Raw genomic sequence first — 17,694 nt, forward strand, 5'->3', positions numbered from 1 at the left:
ATGCTTGAGAAAGTATCCATTTCAGAGCTCCTGCCCTCTGAAAGCTGTTTATAAGTGAGTATTACCGTGTTTGTTTCTCTTTCTTCTCTGTCAAGGTAGAGATGCTGAAGACAGAGCCATGTTCAGGTGGGTGAGGGTCAAGGGAAGGCAATCTCAGGGCAGGTGGGGTGCAGGAAAGACAGAGCCGGGGAGACATCAACACTGGAGAACAGATGAAAGCCAGGAGCTTTCAGAACTGTATGAGGCACATTGTGTGATTGAGCTAAGAATGGTGTACACTGCCATCTGCCCGAGCTGAGGTGTCTGAAGCTAAACAAATGGCGAACCTCAGCCCCACCCTCCACAGACATCAAGTGGTTCCAACTGAACCTTTGTTCAGTTTGTTCTTTAGTATATTTTACACATTTTATTGCATGGATATGATGTGTGCCTGGGGGTGGGGGTGGGCGGGGGTAAGATAGCACCTACATGGTGGTCAAAAGACAACCTTCCAAAATAGATTCTCTCTTTCCAACGTAGAGTCCAAGGATCGTCTTGAGGTTGCCAGGTTTGCAAGGCAAGTGCCTTTGCACACAGACCCGGGTCTCTTTTTAAATGATAAGAGCTTTTATCAGTGATGACACAAGGCTAGCACAACATGACTTTCTCCAGCGCAAGTGTGTAGCCGTGGGCAGTTCCACAGTGAGCACACTGTTCAGGCCACCACGCAGATGTTCACAGAAACCAGTGCGTGCCAGGGCCCTCCCCACACCCTGCCTGGTCCCCTTCTTCCTCAGAGCGCACTTTTACCTCACTTCCATAGCCCTGAACAGGCTTGCCTTCATGAGAGCGAAGCCTCTTGATTTGCTCACCTGTGTCTGTGTGTTCACAACTGCTTAGGGACCCCTGAGGGAACTTTGCATCATAGCGCATCTGTCTGTCCCACCACAGAGACATTCAAGCATTGTCTGGGTTTGAGCTACTACAAAACAAACAAACAAGCGAACAAACAAAAAAACATTAACAGGGAGCCTTTTGTTGTGACCATGAAGAAGAGTAGACAGATCTGGGAACAGAACTGTGGGGTGAACGAGTCGGGCTCTTGGCTACCCAGCTGGGCTGACACTCAGACACCCCAGCTGTAGCTGAGCAAATCTGGACACTGCCACCTTGCTGGCCAGGTTCTCAGTCCTTTTCCCAGCCATGCTCAGCGCTGGTGAGGCATCTCACTGAGACCCTGATCCGCATTTCCATAATGGTTGCTCATTAGCCGTTTGAGCAGCTGCTTTCCCAAGTGCCCGCTCAGATCTCACGTGGCTGCCACAAGGCTGTCTGTCCTTTTGATGCCTATCTGTAGGAGATCTTGTGTCCTCTGTTACTGTAGCAGACATCTTTTCATTCTTCCAGTGGTGGGTTTCGATGAATAGAAACTATAAATTTTAATACGGCCCAGCATCTGCATCTGCTGGGCTCCCCTCGGCCACATGGGATGTTCTCCAGCAGTGTGTTCTGTGAGCCTGCATCTTCATCTTTACTTTTGATCTCCCATCCACCAATACTGCTTTCTGTGAGTAATAAAGGCCTAGATTTTTGCATTCGCTAAGAGAGGGAGTGCACCTGTGGTCCCGGCCCTGCCCCCAGCCCTGTCACAGAAGACTGAGGCAATAAGATTTTGTAGCCTGGGAGTTCAGGACTAGCCTCAGAACCCCATCTGAAAAACCGTTTTGTTTTTTGGAGTTTTTTTTTGTTTGTTTGTTTTTTGTTTTAATGAATCTGGGAGGATGGCTCAGTGGTGAGGTTCCTACACTCTGGCTTCTGCAGGCACTCATGTGCACATGACACACAAACAACATACACATAAATAAAATAGTAATAAAAATAAATACCTAAACTTTATTAATTTTATCATTTGTAGTTTTATTTTCTTCTGGATACCCAATAGACTCAGCATTATGTATCTTTTATAAACTATTTCCATCTGCATATTCTTGCTGCAGGACTACACTGTCTTAATTCCAGCTGCTAATGTACCAGAAGGAGGCATCAGATCCCATTACAGATGGTTGTGAGTCACCATGTGGCTGCTGGGAATTGAACTGAGGACCTCTGGAAGAGCAGTCAGTGCTCTTAACTGCTGAGCCATCTCTCCAGCCCCAGCAATCCTTGTCCTTTTACATTTCTGTATAAATTGTAGAATCGGCATGTCAGATTCCACAAGAAACCCCAGTGGGATATTGATTAGTGGTTCATTAAATCTGTTCAGATCATTTTGGAGGAAGCAATAACTGACCCATAAATATATAGGGGTTTCTTCCATCTATTCAATTTTTCAGTATCTCAGGAATGTTTAATAGATTACTTGTAGATTTTTTTTAACACATCTTTTGTTGAATTTATTCTCAGAGGCTTGAGCTAAATAAAATTGCTTTGCAGGACAGCAAGATAGCTCAGCAAACAAAAGCACTTGGCATTCGAGCCTGTCATGAGAGCAAGCCTGTCGTGCAAGCAAGGCTGTCATGGAGCCTGACAACCTGAGGTCAGTCCTGGGAACTCTGTGGAAGAAGAGAACTAATGGCTGAAAGCTGTCCTGTGATCTCCACACATCTCACACAAAATAATTTTTAAAATGTAATTAAAGAAGAAATTGCTTTTAACGTCATTTAGTAACTGCTGTGAAAATAGCAATCGTCCTCAAGTTCTTTTCAGCTAGGAAGACATGGTTTGTCTATATTGAAACTAGTGAGGATGTGTAACATGGAAAATTAGTATGTGTGCCAAGCGTGGTATGAACTGTGGCAGAGAGAAGAGGAAAGAGCACACAGTCGTCACCACCGGGGACGAAGAGCGGCCATTTCCACAGCTCAGGGATTACTCAAATACCATTCAAAGTATATCATGTGCAACGATACGCGGGTCGTTCACTAAAACTGAATGTGTGGATTGAGTTGAGAGCTCAGTCAGTGACCTTATGCAAGCCTGGAGTCCTGAATTCAGGTCCCTAGAACCCATGTTTAAAAGCCAGGTGTGGTGGCACACGCTTTAACCCCATTGCTGGGACAGGGGATAAGACACGGAGACAGGAGGATTCCTTAAGCTCACTGGCCGGCCAGCCTAACTGAGTGAAAGACCTTCAGGTTCAAAAGGACCTGTCTCAAAGAAAGCCAGAAAGACAGACCAGGGGTTGTGGAGAGGCAGGGGTGCAGCAACAGGGAAAGAGTGAGAAGGAAAGACAGCAGTCTGGCCTCCAGTCTCACACACAGACACACACGCACGCACGCACGCACGCACACACACACACACACACACACACACACGCATGTGCACACGCAAATAGGTAGCGCCACAGCCAAAACAAGGCCATTCTGTGAGCTCTCCCGAGATTCACCCTCCATGCTCAGAAACAAACAGTGAATTTATAGTTTGCAATTGGGAACTTTTTTTAAAAAAGTACTTTGTGTCTCTCTGTGTGTCAGAATCCAGTAAAGCCAGTCTTTCCAGCAAATAACTAATACCTATTCTACTTTACAACTAAATCATCAAATAGATACATTTTATACTTTTTTATAATTGTCAGAATTATTATAGTAGCTTCAGTAGGTTTCTATTTTATTCTATTCCCCTTAATGTAGTTCTTTTAAAATATATACGTTACACATGGTATGCACTCGCTGATAAGTGGATATTAGCCCAGAAGGTCGGAATACCCAAGATACAATTCACAGACCACATGAAGCTCAAGAAGGAGAAAGACCACAGTGTGAATACTTCAGTCCTTCTTAGAAAGGGGATCAAAATACACCTGAGAGGAGATACAGAGACAACATTTGGGGCAGAAACTGAAGGAAAGGCCATCCAGTGACTGTCCCACCTGGGGATCCATCCCATATACAGTCACCAAACCCAGACACTGTTGTGGATGCCAACAAGTGCTTGCTGACAGGAGCCTGATATAGCTGTCTCCTGAGAGGCTCTGCCAGTACCTGACAAATACAGAAGTAGATGTCCACAGCCATCTATTGGACTGAGCACAGGGTCCCCAATGGAGGAGCTAGAGAAAGGACCCAAGGAGCTGAAGGGGTTTGCAGCCCCATAGGAGGAACAACAATGTGAACCAACCAGTACCCCCAGAGCTCCCTGGGACTAAACCACCAACCAAAGAGGATTCAGCTTCAGCCACATATGTAGCAGAGGATGGCCTTGTGGGACATCAATGAGAGGAGAGGCCCTTGGCCTTGTGAAGGCTCTATGCCCCAGTGTAGGGGAATGTCAGGACAGGAAAGCAGGAGTCGGAGAGTTAATGAGACTGAGAGGGGGATGGGATAGGAGGGTTTTCAGAGGGGAAATGAGAAAAGGGGATAAAATTTGAAATGTAAATAAAGAAAATATCTAATAAAAAAGGGAAAAAATAAAATGTATACGTTACAATAATTTCAACAGTAGGAAATCTAAAATTATCCATTAAAGCTGACTATGGTGAAGAATGCTTTTAATCTGAGCACTGTAGAAGCAGAAGCAAGCAGATCACTGTGAGTCTGAGGCCAGCCTGCTCTATATAGAAAGTCCCCGGCCAGCCAGGACTACACAGTGAGATCCTGTTCCTGCAGGTCCAGAGCAGTCCCCAGTTGAGACTGAGATTCGGAGTCTCTAAAAAAGGAAGGAAGCCTGCCTCTCTCATCACCTGGACATCACAAAGCCTGAGGTACTTCAGTCTGTTTCATCCAGTGCTCTAGAGGGAAATGTTGGTTCTTGGTCCAGCGTGTTTCCACAAGAGGCTCCACGATGATCCACAGCTGTTTCTTCACTTTCCAGAAAAGGGTGTGGGAGACCCAAGTCACCCGCACTCCAACCATGGGTGAGAGTCTCACAGAAGCTGCTGCACGGGCACCGCTGTCTTTTCTATCTTAACTGAGAACCTGGAAGCCTTGGTAATTTAATGAATTCATCCCCATAGCTGACCATGTACGGATTAATGTGGCATGTGTGTGTGGCGGGGATAAATTTGGGAATCACGGTGGCTTGTTGATGCCTAAGTAACTCTTAATACATTTCTATGTTTGTTAGATGGTGTGTCTCACAGGCTACGACTTCTGAACAGATCTGTCTCATTCTCAACTTCTGATAGAGATCACTTTTACCACTTAATAAATGGTTTACTGTTATTTTTAAAGTCTCTCTTTTTGTGTGTGCATGTGCGTGTGCGTGTGTGATGTGAATGGAGGCCAGAAGTGGGCATCAGATGCCCTGGAATTATAGGTAGCTGTTAGTCACCCAACAAGGGTGCTGGGAACCAAACCTGGGTACTCTGGAAGAACAGAAACTCCCAATAGTCTGAGTCATCTTTCCACCCCTACGATAGCTTTAAAAAGATGAAATTCCATTTTAACTCTAGCTTCGGCTCCTCTTAAAATTAAGAGTATTTTATAGAACACTTAGCCTCTGTCCAGACTATTTTACCGTTCATCCCCTTTGACAACTTCCAAAGTAAAGCCAACCTTGCCGTGCGTCCTAATCTTGGTGGCTCCCCTTCCGTGGCTAGAGCTGGCACCCGCCTGCTGCAGGTCTCCAGAAAGGCTTTGAATCTGAAGGTGGCTGTCATTCTTTCTTTCCACAGTCAGACCATGAAGGTCGCCTCCACCCTCTGAGAGCCGATGTTAATGGCGTTTTAATAAGCGTTTTGCAGTTTTCTTTCACCCAGCTAGCTCCCAAATAATTGAGACTGGACTAATACATTTATGTATCAAGCTTTAAGGGCACAACAACTAAGCAGTATTACTTTATTTTAATCCTCTACACTAAGCTAGCTACCTCCCAGCCAAAAATCCCTGAAATAATAGCATTTCATGGCTTTCTTTGCTCCAGGTGTTTTTCCATGGCATCTTCCAGACTCTCCCCTGGTGGCAAATCCCCACCTCCTCCTCGTCCTCTCTCTCTCTCTCTCCCTCCCTCCCTCTCTCCTCTCTTCCCTGGATGGGAGGAAGCCCAGCCCTATTTTCTTCCCTGTTCAGCCATGGGGTGATCAGCTAGCTTTATTGACCATTCATGGAATAACTGGGGAGCAATGTTTACACAACACTGAGACAAGAAATTCTAAGAGTAAGGATTGCAACCAGATATGGGAGGGCACAGAAATCAGCATTTGAATAATACAAGGATAATCTTTACAGAGGGCACAATAACATTTCGCCTACAGGCAAAGAAGGTTCGATGCTTCCTGCTGCATGTTTGGGATCAATATACTACTCTTCCGCTCACCCTGCTATGGTTTCGGCCCCAAGATGTACAAAATTCATACACAGAACTAAAGAGCAGCACTACCGAGAGAAGTAAAAAACCTAAGTAATAGGAAAGCGTGCTGTCTTCGCAGTGGTCATTGCTTTCTCCCTAATGGCTAGAACTCTCCGGTCTTTCTCCTAAGAGTTAGGAATTCCACTCGACATCACATGTCCCTAACATCAGCTTTTGTGTACCTGTGCTAAAGAGTGCTGAGCCTTGCTGAACACCTTCACTCAGCACTACTGACTGTCCTCTGAGAGGTGTGGCCTATGGGTGTGTGGCCTATGGAGGGTGTGGCCTATGGGGTGTGCCCACAATTATAGGAACTCCTCTGATGTTCTTTGTCCTTCTGCATATTCTTTTTTTAGTTTGTCTTGTTTTGTTTTTTGGTGTGTTTTTTGTTTTTGTTTTTGTTTTTGAGACAGGGTTTCTCTGTATAGTCCTGGCTATCCTGGAACTCACTTTGTAGACCAGGCTGGCCTCGAACTCAAAAATCTGCCTGCCTCTGTCTCTCAAGTGCTGGGACTAAAGCATGCGCCACCACTGCCTGGTCCTTCTGCATATTCTTTTTTTTTTTTAATTAATTTATTTATTATATGTAAGTACACTGTAGCTTTCTTCAGACATCCCAGAAGAGGGCATCAGATCTCATTATAGATGATTGTGAGCCACCATGTAGTTGCTGGGATTTGAACTCAGGACCTTTGGAAGAGTAGTCAGTGCTCTTAACCGCTGAGCCATCTCTCCAGCTTCTGTATATTCTTACTGCCTTGAATAATATTCTCTGCCTCCAAACATGCCTTCACGGCGATTCTCTTTGCAGTGAAGCTTGTTGGCAGCCATCTTCTGCCAGCTTTGCTTGCGGGGTTGGGGCCCAGCAGCCTGTGAGAGGGCAGCTGCAGAGGAGACCTCTGCTTCACTGTCTGCCACGTGGAGCCTGTGGGTGACAGACAGAGGCCTGGTGGGAGGGTCTGAGTGTTAGGAGAGTTGGGCTCAGGCCTAGGCAACAACTGGCCATTGTTGGGGCCCAAATTTCTACTGATGGGTAGACTGAGTAAGTCTTAGAGTAGAATGAGCACCCATGCCACAGAGAAGGAGATTCTGGTGGCTGAGCAGGGGAGGCCAGAGTTTTGTTTTGTTTTGTTTTAAAATTAGTAAAGTAATACTTTGAATTTTTAACACAGGTTCTCACATAGTTCGGGATGGCTGGTAACCTTATGTAACCAAGGAAGGCTGCCTTGTTTACAGGGGGCTGAGGTTACAGGCATGCGCCACCATGCCCCAGCAAGAAGGAGCTCCAGGAAAAAAAAAAAGGCAAAACAAAGAACAAGGAGCCGAGTGGTCATTTCAGGAGTGCATTCCTTCTAAGGTGGGGACAGAAGGCAGAGCAACAGGACTCAGCAGTCCCTCCGCCTGGGGTTTCTTTAGCTTACCTTCTCCCCAATACATTGGGGGGGGGGGTACTTCAGCATCTTGCCAACTGGAACTGGCCTGCACGGGAAACTTGGCTGCCGTTCCTCGTTTCTGCTGTTTTCTTGGAAGGTCTGACCACAGCTCATGTTCTGTTTGGTGACATGGAACTTTGGCACAAGTGACACTGTTTTTATTTCAGTCAAAGCTCGTGCATGGGCCTGGGAGAACCCTCCCCCAACCCCCCCCCCCAGCTACCCCCCCCCTCCCTGCAAATCAATGTTCCCAGTGACTAAAAGCCCACAGTGACTCCCAGCAACCTACAGAGAGAACTTCCTTTTCTAAGCCCCGAGTTCCATACTCTCCTCTCCCCTCCCCACAACGCTGCCCCCCTGACACCGCCACAGCAATCTGGTCCTTGAGCTCACAAGACCACAGACATCACCTGCGTAGGGATGGCTGTGTCTCAGTGCCACTGAACAACTCGTAGGACAGATCTTTATGCTCACTTCTGCTCAGTGAAGCTACTCGCTGGCTGGAGGACACCCACATCTCATGTGCCCAGCAGCATACACTGGCTGATACAGATATTGTGGAAATATCACTCCTTTTAAGATCAGCTTTTGCAAAAAAACAAAGAGTGATGTAATATGTTTTCAATTCAAATATCTGTTTTTAATGACCTATCTTAGCCATGAGTATCCTGCTTATGTTGATGAGGCAAAGTTAGCCTAGAAAGTGGCAGAGGGAGACTGTCTCCTTGTGTCAACAGGTAATCTGGGGTCTGGGGAGAGGTTAGCTTGATTTCTGTTGTGAACCACTGGGCTCCAAGATCCAGGAGTGTCCAGTGGGCCTGAGGGCTGAGAATAACAGTGAGCTCAAAGCAGTGAGGTTAGGCAGCTAGGAAAGGTGAGGTGGGCTCTGGCCTCTCTGGCTCCCTAGGGGTCAGAGGTACAGCCACTGGGCAATACATGGAAGGAGGGAGAAGAGAATGGAAGAAATTTGTCCCCCCTCCCGCCCCCATCCTGCCAGGTACGGCAGGAGTGAAGAGGACCTCAGGCTCAGTGTGCAAGGAATGGGGACTCAGCACTCACTCACCAGGGCCATTGTTGTTGCTGTGTCCTGGACCCGGTGCCGTGAGACACTTAGTTCTCTATGGGCATCATGGCTAGGCAGAGTGCAAACACAAACATATGACTGCTGTCTGCCTGGATAGCAACCCCCGCCAGACACATGGGTATCCATGGAAGAAAGAGATCCTTGGCTCTATCCAGAGTTCGTTATAGAATCCTTACAAGAGGCAAGTTGTCCTTAGGAATCTGGCTTGTGCTGTCTGGGAGTTGGGTAGACAGGGTGAGCAGAGGCAGGTCCTGAGAATGATGTCCCTCTCAGCTCCAGACTCCAGCTCTAGAGTCATCTAAAGCCACAGGAGATGTTTATGCCTCATGCTGAGATGTCTGACGTCAGAGGGAGAGATGTCATAAGTCTGGCACCTCCTGAGGCCTCTCTCCTTTCCCCTAGGCTTGCAAATGCTGTCTTTCCCATCTCCCGACAAGGTGGGCCGTGTGTGTGTGTGTGTGTGTGTGTGTGTGTGTGTGTGTGTGTGTGCGCGCGCGCGCACGTGCCCATCTTCTCTTATAAGGAACCCAGTTACATTGGGCCAGACAAATGGGCAGTGTCACTCTGAGTTAATCACCTCTTCACAGACCCTGACAGGGTCACCACCTTATGAGGCGCTGACCAGGTTTGTGTGGCACAGAACACACTGAAGTGCTAAACCCCCCTGTGCTGCGTGCGACCCAGCAAGATGAGGTGTGGGAGACGCGGGCAGGGCCTCTGGACTCTGGCATGGTGTTGGGATTTTATTGGCTGGTGGAAGATCTCAGACCAGAAACCTATTCGGTAAGACTGAGACTTGCAAGGCAATCTGTGAGATGAAAGAGGGTGGGCTACTGCAAGGGGCAGAACTGATGGAGTGTGCTCTCTCTTTCTCCCTCTCTATCCATCCTCTCCCTCTCCCCACTCTGACCCCTACTCCCCCATGTGTGTACTTGAACACATACATGGACCTGTATATTGCTGGGTGGCTGCTTTCTGACAGGCTCCCCATTTTAACCCGAGACTACTCCTGGGACATCTTGGTGCCATCGCAAAGCTTAGACACCAGAGCAGGGGGTCATGGGATAGAGAGAGACTAGACAAAGCCGGCAACAAAGTGACAGTGTCCACACCTCAGGCTGGTGGGGAAGCAGGCAGGGGCTCACTGAATGTTACCAGTCTACAGGAAGGAAGAAAGCCAGGAGTTTGTCCCACATCCCTCTCCATGCTCCCTCATTTGTCCTTTTGCCACACTTGACCCAGACCCTGAGGTTTACAGGACAAGTGGCAGGAAGTGACGCCAGCCATGATGACAGAAGCAAGAAAAGAGGGCCTTCCAGAAACATGCCCTGGGTAGGCCCGACAAGAAGACATTGCACAGGACAAAATTCAAGGAATTGAAAACCCTTTGAGCACTGTGGGAACTGTTGCTCAATGTCTTCACAGCAACTGTGAGGAAAATCCAGGAAGGTGAAGAGAGGGACAACTTCCTGTTTCGTCGTCCCAGGCCAAGGGACAGAGCTAACATCCTAACAGGGAGGGGGTGGGGGAAGCAGCAGAGCTGCCTGGGTGTGGTTGGTCATGGTAGGGAAAATTGCATCCTCACTGCTTTGTGGTAAAAGTGCAAGTCAGCTCGGGAACTCCTGCTGCTCAGGCTACTGGATTCCTTACATAGGTAGGGCATTCTACCCATGTGTGCATGTGTGTTTATGTGTGCACTGGTGTGTGTGTGTGTCTATGTATGTATGGTTTGTATATGTATGTGTATGTATGTATGTATGCTGTATGTATATATGTATGTATGTATTGTGGTATATGTGTATGTATGAATGCATATGGATGTGTGAATGTGTGTGGTGTGTGTGTGTGCTGTGTGTCTATATACGTGTTTGTATGTGTATGTGGTCTGTGTGCATGCAGTGTGTGTGTATATATGTATGTATGTGTGTGTGCATGTATGTATGTGTGTGGCCTATGTGTATGTGGTGTGTGTGTATGTATGTATGGTATGTGTATGTATGTATGTATATATGTGTTGTGGTATATGTGTATGTATGAATGCATATGGATGTATTATGTGTGTGTGATATATGTTGTATGTGTGTGAGTGGTGTGTGTCTGTGTGTCTGTATATGTGTTTGTATGTGCATATGGCCTGTGTGCACATATGTATGTGTGTGTGTGCATGTATATGTGTGTGTGTATGTGGTCTGTGTATGGACATGTGTGTGTGTGTGTGTGTGTGATATATATGTGTATGGTATATGTGTGTGTGTTGCATGCATACATGTTCAGATGTGTGTAGGCACATGAGGGCAAACATGTACACTGAGTGTGGAAGCTGTAGACTGAGCTTGAGTGCCTTTCCCAATCCTTGTCATTTACTGAATCAGGGAATCTTGCTGAACCTGGAACTCACTGATTTGGATTGTCTAGCTACCCAGTTTGTCTGGGGCATCTAATCTAGAATGTACTAGTGGTCACACCACTGTGAATACACCAAGCATCACTGAGTTTGTACTTTAGATAGGTAGACTTCATAGTGGGCGAATTTCATCTCGTAAGGCCGTTTTAAAACAATGGGAGGGGCTCAAATCAACCAAGACTGTTCTTTCTTTTGGTGCCAATTGATTTTTGTAAACGTCACTCAAACCTAGGCATATTCCGGGAAGAGGAGCGTCAGCTGAGAAGGAGCTCTCGCTGCATGGCCTGTAGGCAAGTGTGTAGGGCAAGTTTAAAAAGTCAATGATCGGTGTGGGAATGCAGGCCTCTGTGGGTGTGCCACCCCCCCCCCCCCCGGCAGGAGTCCTGGGGGATGTGAGGAAGCTAAGCAAGCCAGCAAGCAGCATCCTACATGGCTGTGCTTTCCTTCTCGCCAGGTGCTTCTTGACTTGGCATCTCCTGATGGACTATGCCCTGGGTGGGACATGTACGCCGAATGAATAAATCCTTTCCTCCACAAGTTGATTTTGGTCAGTGTTTTATCACAGCACTAGAAACCTAAGGCAGGTACACACGTGAAATAAATGCATACGTGTGCACACACATGCACGCAAACACCACATGCATGCACACACACGAACGTGCATCATGTCTTCCCTCTGAGAGGAATTTACTCCTTTTGTCACCCATTCTGAAACTTGCTGTCAGTTGTGAAGGTGGATAGCCTTGGAGACCACAGGAACACTGACACCAAGGCGCACTCTCCTGGGTATTTCTCCCATGGGCACTTCCTCCAGAGTTCTCTCTCTCTTCCCCCACTCCCTCCTTTTCTCTCTCTCTCTCCCTCCCCGCCCTCTTTCTATTTTTATCTCAAGCACATAGTGACTATTAGTTCTCACTAAGTACTTCCGAACATAAGGCTTGATGGGCTTGCCTTGATAAGAAGAGATCCATTTAAAAGCAGTATCATGCAAAGTAAATATTTTCCTTTCCTCCTTTGAAACCTGACCAAGATGAACCTTCCGGAAAACATCTGCGCAGATGCTCTTTGGTCAGGCATCTCGACTGCTGTCATCCTTTGTCTTCACAACAGCCTTGCTCACATTGTCCCCTCCAAGTAATAGCAAATACTTCTGTGCTCTGGTCCCTGGGCTAAACAATTAACATTTTATTGATTATGTCACAGCACAATTCTGTGCTCAAATTCATTTCTTGTCAAAAGACATTGCTGCTGGCCCTGGTTTAGAGCTATAAACTATCCAACACGAGCCTTTTTTCTTTTTTCTTTTTTTTTTTTAAGATTTATTTATTTATTATATGCAAGTACACTGTAGCTGTCTTCAGACACACCAGAAGAGGGCGTCAGATCTCATTACGGATGATTGTGAGCCACCATGTGGTTGCTGGGATTCGAACTCAGGACCTTCGGAAGAGCAGTCAGTGCTCTTAACCGCTGAGCCATCTCATCCAACATAGGTTTTATTTCCTGGTTTCATTAAACCTTCCCATGGTTTTCACTAGACTGTGAACACTGACGTTCCTTCCAGTGTGTGGCAGGGCCCTGGAAGCCACCTGATGTGGGTGCACACACACCAGTGTGTACTGTGCTATGCTGTGCTGCAGCAGCGACAGGTAGAGATGCCTTCAGGTGGGACCTAAAAGCCAAGTGGCTTCTGCTGTCTCAGTAGCTCTGATTCATGTGGTTGAGGCAAAACTTCCTGGAGCTCCGATGCTGTGAGGCGACCCCAGGCCATGGAGAGACCCCACAGAAACACACTGAAGAGCAGCTGGTTCAGCTCAGCCTTGGCATCTCCCCAGCCTGATCGCCTGGCATGTAGTTGTCAGAGGGTCTCGGGTCCTGGCACCTAGCCAGTGGCATTCAAAACTGAGGCTTCACATGCTGATGCTGAGTCAGAGCCCAGCCATCCCCACTCCCGACCTTCCAAATTCCTGAGGCACAGAACTCATGGGGTCAACAAAGCAGCCATTGTATTAGACACTAAGTATGGAAGGACTTTGCCGGGCAGCGGGTAAGGACTGCTTCAGTATAGCGTGGATCAAATGATATGGGTGACCTTGTTAGCAGGCCAGCAACTGCCCCAGGGACCATCAAGGTCCAAGTGAAAACACAGCCTTCAAAATAGTATTCAGGCCCATTTGTCCCGAGGAAAAACCCTGGCTTCCTCCTAGAGTTATTTGTGTGTGTGCCTTTTAATTTTCAAGACGTTCTTAAATTATTTATTGAGGCTCCCATTTGTTTCTGGTTAGATTTTAGGCTCTTGGAAGCCAGACCACATCATACTGTGTTCTCCATACACAGGCATAGCACCAGGAGAACTTAGCACCTAGGCTCTGGTCAGCAGGACTCTGGGCCTTGACTACCTAGTTCTGTCACTGCACTCTTTCCTTCTGGCCTGGGAAACTTTGCCTAGGGGGGTTCCAGGAATGGACAGAGCCCAGATAGGTCAGGAGGCCTAGAGTAAAAGCAAGCTCTCAGCTCCCAACAGAGCCTTACCTTACCTAGGACCAGTGCCTTGGAGACTCATTTTAGCCCAAGAACACGACCCTAATCCATCCCAGCGCTGCTCTGAAGTTTCAAAGACAGAACGGCAGAAAAGGCTTTTGTACCTTTCACTCCGAAAATTCACTCCGCAAACGAGCACGCGGCGTTCCTACCTGCTGTGAGCTCCTCTGGAGGACTGCAGATAATAACAGTGATTATTTCCTGTCTGCGTTGCTGAGCCGCTCCCTCCCTAGCTGGTCTTCCTATTTCTATTTTTTGCGCCTTTAAAAGGCAGTCTTCACCCAGCAGCTGGGCAATCTTTTTAATATGCAAATCAGCCTCTCTCCTGTTCCTAATCCACCAGTGATTTCACACTGTGGTTAAAGACCGAGCCGCAGCTCAGGCCTGTGTAGCCGCCCTCTGCCCTTCACCCTCTTGACACACAGCTTCCGGGTCAGTCCTCCAACCTCACCGAGACTCTCACCTCCCCAAGGCGTTTTGCTCGCGCCATCTCTTGTGTAGATCTGTATCAAGTGCAGACCAGTGTATGCGTCAGCTCCCGAAAAGGATTCCTCACCTGGCTTCCTGTGCAGCCTCAGTTTACCACAGTGTCCGTCAATACAAATCCACCACAGACGGTGTGTCTACTCTCGGAGCAAAACAGCCACCACACGGTAGGCTCTCAGCAATCATTTGCTGAAGAATGAATGAATGAATGAATGAATGAATGAATGAATGAATGAGAAACACCCCACAGAGGATATGATGATGAGACGCTGTTGACAGACAGGTAAGGGCTTCTGGGGACCTGAGGCCACACCCTCTTCTCTGGGCGGAATGTTTCCCACGGAGTGAGACACAGCTGAGTGTGCCCGAGGCTTTCAGCCCTCTGGGGTCCTTGGCTGTGATGTCAGTGACTCCCTCAGCATCACATCTGCCTGGACCAGATCATTGTTCCTCTTCCTCTTGACATGCTTCCATGACAACTTACAATTAGGTCGGGCCCTGCCCTCAGAGAAGATTTTAGTAGAGTAAGTCACCACGGGACGAGGAAGAGATGCTGCAGGGCCTTCTACTGCAGCCCATCCCAAGCCAACCCTGTAGCCTGTGTCACTGTGAGAGCCACTCTGCCCGGTAAGGAGCTCAAAATGAATCACCATGACCGGGGCCCAGGTCTCCTCCACCAGCCCCAAAGACAAAGTGGGGCAGGGAAACCAGCCGAGTCTTTCTAAGTCTGTGTGTGACTCAGAGGTCAGGTGCTCCCCTACTGTAGGTCTGTTCTTTGTGGGCTGAGGGGGCTGAGAAAGATAATCTACACTCCAAGAGGACTGTAAGAAGCAGCAGGTGGTGGCTCCTGAGGTTGAAGGACAGGTTCTGGTTGCTCTTTGCTCCCCGATGGAGTCTAGCCACAGGAGGGCCATGAGCATTTGAGACAGCCCTCTGCCATAGATCTTGCTGCAGCTCTTTACCTTCTGCATGACTCCTTTTGTTCTGAGACACGGATCAAAGTTTCAGAGCCTTTCCCACAGGAACCCTGGAATGAACCCCTTGGTATGTTTATCCAAACTGGCATGTTGGGCTGGCGAGATAGCTCAGCGGTTAAGAGCACTGACTGTTCTTCCTAAGGTCCTGAGTTCAAATCCCGGCAACCACATGGTGGCTCACAACCATCCACAATGAGATCTGACGCCCTCTTCTGGTGTGTCTGAAGTCAGCTACAGTGTACATTATAATAATAAATAAATCTGGCTTTGAGCGAGTGGGGGCCCGACGAGAGGGAGCAAAGGCCCTAAAATTCAATGTACTCACATACATAAAATAAATAAATGGGGTAAAAGTAGATAAAGTAGCTGTCTGAAGTGGGTAGCTACCTGGACACAAAACACTAAGGAAAAAAAGACTCGGGGAAGGAGCTGGAAGCTCCCCTTTTCCTGAGACTCCAGAAGCAGGAACAAGAAGCACCACGGTGTACACAGCCTCCTCCCCAAGGGCCGGCTGGCTCCACTCAGTCCACAACCAGGCAGGCGGGTGGGTGGAATCATGACCTGGAATCTCCAGGATTTCCCATAGCAGGTAAGCTCTTGGTTCTGAACCATTCTATGTTCTAGAGTAGTGGTTCTCAACCTTCCTAATGTTGGGACCCACTCTTTAATATGTTGTAGTGAGCCCCAACAATAAAACTATCTTTGTTGCTACTTAATAACTGTAATTTTGCTATTGTTATGAATCATAATGTCAATCAATATCTGACGCGCAGGATAACTCATATGCAAAAGAGATCACCACCCACAGGTTGAGATCCACTGTTTTAGATTCTTAACAAGGTCCCTGGGAGGTAACCTGGTACAAGAAGGACCAGAGAGGCTCCCAAGGTTTGTTTGACCTTCTCCAAGTCCTGCCTGGGATCTGACTGAGAGGCAGGCTCTCATAGCAGGCTCATCTCTCTCTAAAGTTCACAGACCATCTTCTCCCTTTCTGTACAGTGGCCATGATGGTACAATCAGATCACCGCAGTAGGGGGCATACTGTGTCACCTGAGAGCCTAGGCCTCTCTCTTAGACCTGCCTGACCAGTCTCAGCCAAGATCTGCTCATTGAGCTGTCCCTACTTCAGCAGGAGAGATCAGACCCTCACCCAAGTCAACGCTTCCTGGCCAGGCTCTGACTCTCACTCGGGTTAGGCTCGGCCAACGGGAATCAGAAGGGAGCCGGCTCAGAGAGCAGGCGGGAAGGTTGAATAATCTGACGACGTCTGAGTATTGTTCTCATGCTTTTGGTGGTTTAACACTGCTAGCTCTGTGTGTTCAGAGCCGTAAGCTGCTGCTCTGCGAAGTTTTAAAAACTCTGTAAGTGGCTTCACACTGCAGTTAGCAGTTTATGGTCAGCTTCCCTTCTTAAAATTACATTTTGACATTTATTTATTTTTTTGACCGTGTAGTCTGTCTGAATTCATTATACTGCCACAGATTTAATCTAAAGCTTTCTAATACCCAGTTAGCAAGATGGTTCAACAGGGAAAGGTGCCCGAATCCTATTCCTAAGGCTCACGTGGTGGAAGGAGAAAACCAATTCCTGTAGGCTGTTCTCTGATCTGCACACTCGTGCGCTCAGGGGTGGGGGGTAGGGCAAACACACACACACACACACACACACACACACTAAAATGAGAGAGAGCGCGCATACCTGTTTTCCTTCTTAGGGGTGCAGCCTGGCAGTTTGGTTTGTTGATTCTTCCCTTCATTTGTGCAGTGAAGCAACTTACTGCTGGAGGCAGGCCAGGCAGCTTGTCCTGCAGTCACCTTCCTTTATCTGTGTGTGGTAAAATCACCTGCAATCCAGTAGATCTTTTCTATACAGTGCCCTACCTTTCACTCCAGACCCGGGGCTGAGCTAAGTCGACTCATCTCACCTGGCTGTAACTTTGTATCTTTGGAAGGAGCCTGGCTGCAACTTTGTATCCTTGGAAGGACATTGTCTCCTCCCCCCACCCCCCACCCCATGCCCTAAAAGAATGTGAATCCGATGGTTTGTGGTTTTAGTTCTATAGTAAGTATGAATACTGTTCCTACAGCACACCCCAGGTTATGCCAGCCCGTGTTCAAATTCACGGCAGCCTCAGGATCTCTCTCAGTAGACTCAGTCCTGCAAAGGTTTTCTTTAAATAAATTCACCAGAATTTGTACCAAGGCAAACAAACAAACAGATTGAAATGACAGCATTGAAGAGGTTGTTTGTTCTGAAGAGGTTGTTTGTTCTTACTACCGAATCTCTCAAAGGCATCAATGAGTCCCTAGGCCAGTGTGACCAGCACTGAATAGAGATACTCTGATGAATCATATACAGAGATACCAGAAAACACACAACTGAATGAAAAAGGTCAGACTAAGGGGCTGACTGAGCAATCACGTCATGCTGTATAAAATCTTCACAATAACCCAAGGTTTTCTTAAAGATCTATTTTTACACATATGTATATGTGAGTGTAGGCCT

General features: G+C 47.6%; 1 long non-coding RNA gene across 1 annotated transcript; it reads right to left on the reverse strand.

Moving 5' to 3' along the window:
- Window positions 1-4,448: 4,448 nt before the first annotated feature.
- On the reverse strand, window positions 4,449-14,049 carry 4732419C18Rik (RIKEN cDNA 4732419C18 gene). Its single transcript, NR_166622.1, has 3 exons — window positions 13,879-14,049; window positions 7,686-7,814; window positions 4,449-7,189 (listed from the first exon to the last, which is right to left on the reverse strand). It is a non-coding gene; the product is annotated as an RIKEN cDNA 4732419C18 gene (long non-coding RNA).
- Between the last annotated feature and the right edge of the window lie 3,645 nt (window positions 14,050-17,694).

The sequence above is a fragment of the Mus musculus genome, chromosome 8, assembly GCF_000001635.26.
Source record: "Mus musculus strain C57BL/6J chromosome 8, GRCm38.p6 C57BL/6J".
Taxonomy (NCBI): domain Eukaryota; kingdom Metazoa; phylum Chordata; class Mammalia; order Rodentia; family Muridae; genus Mus; species Mus musculus.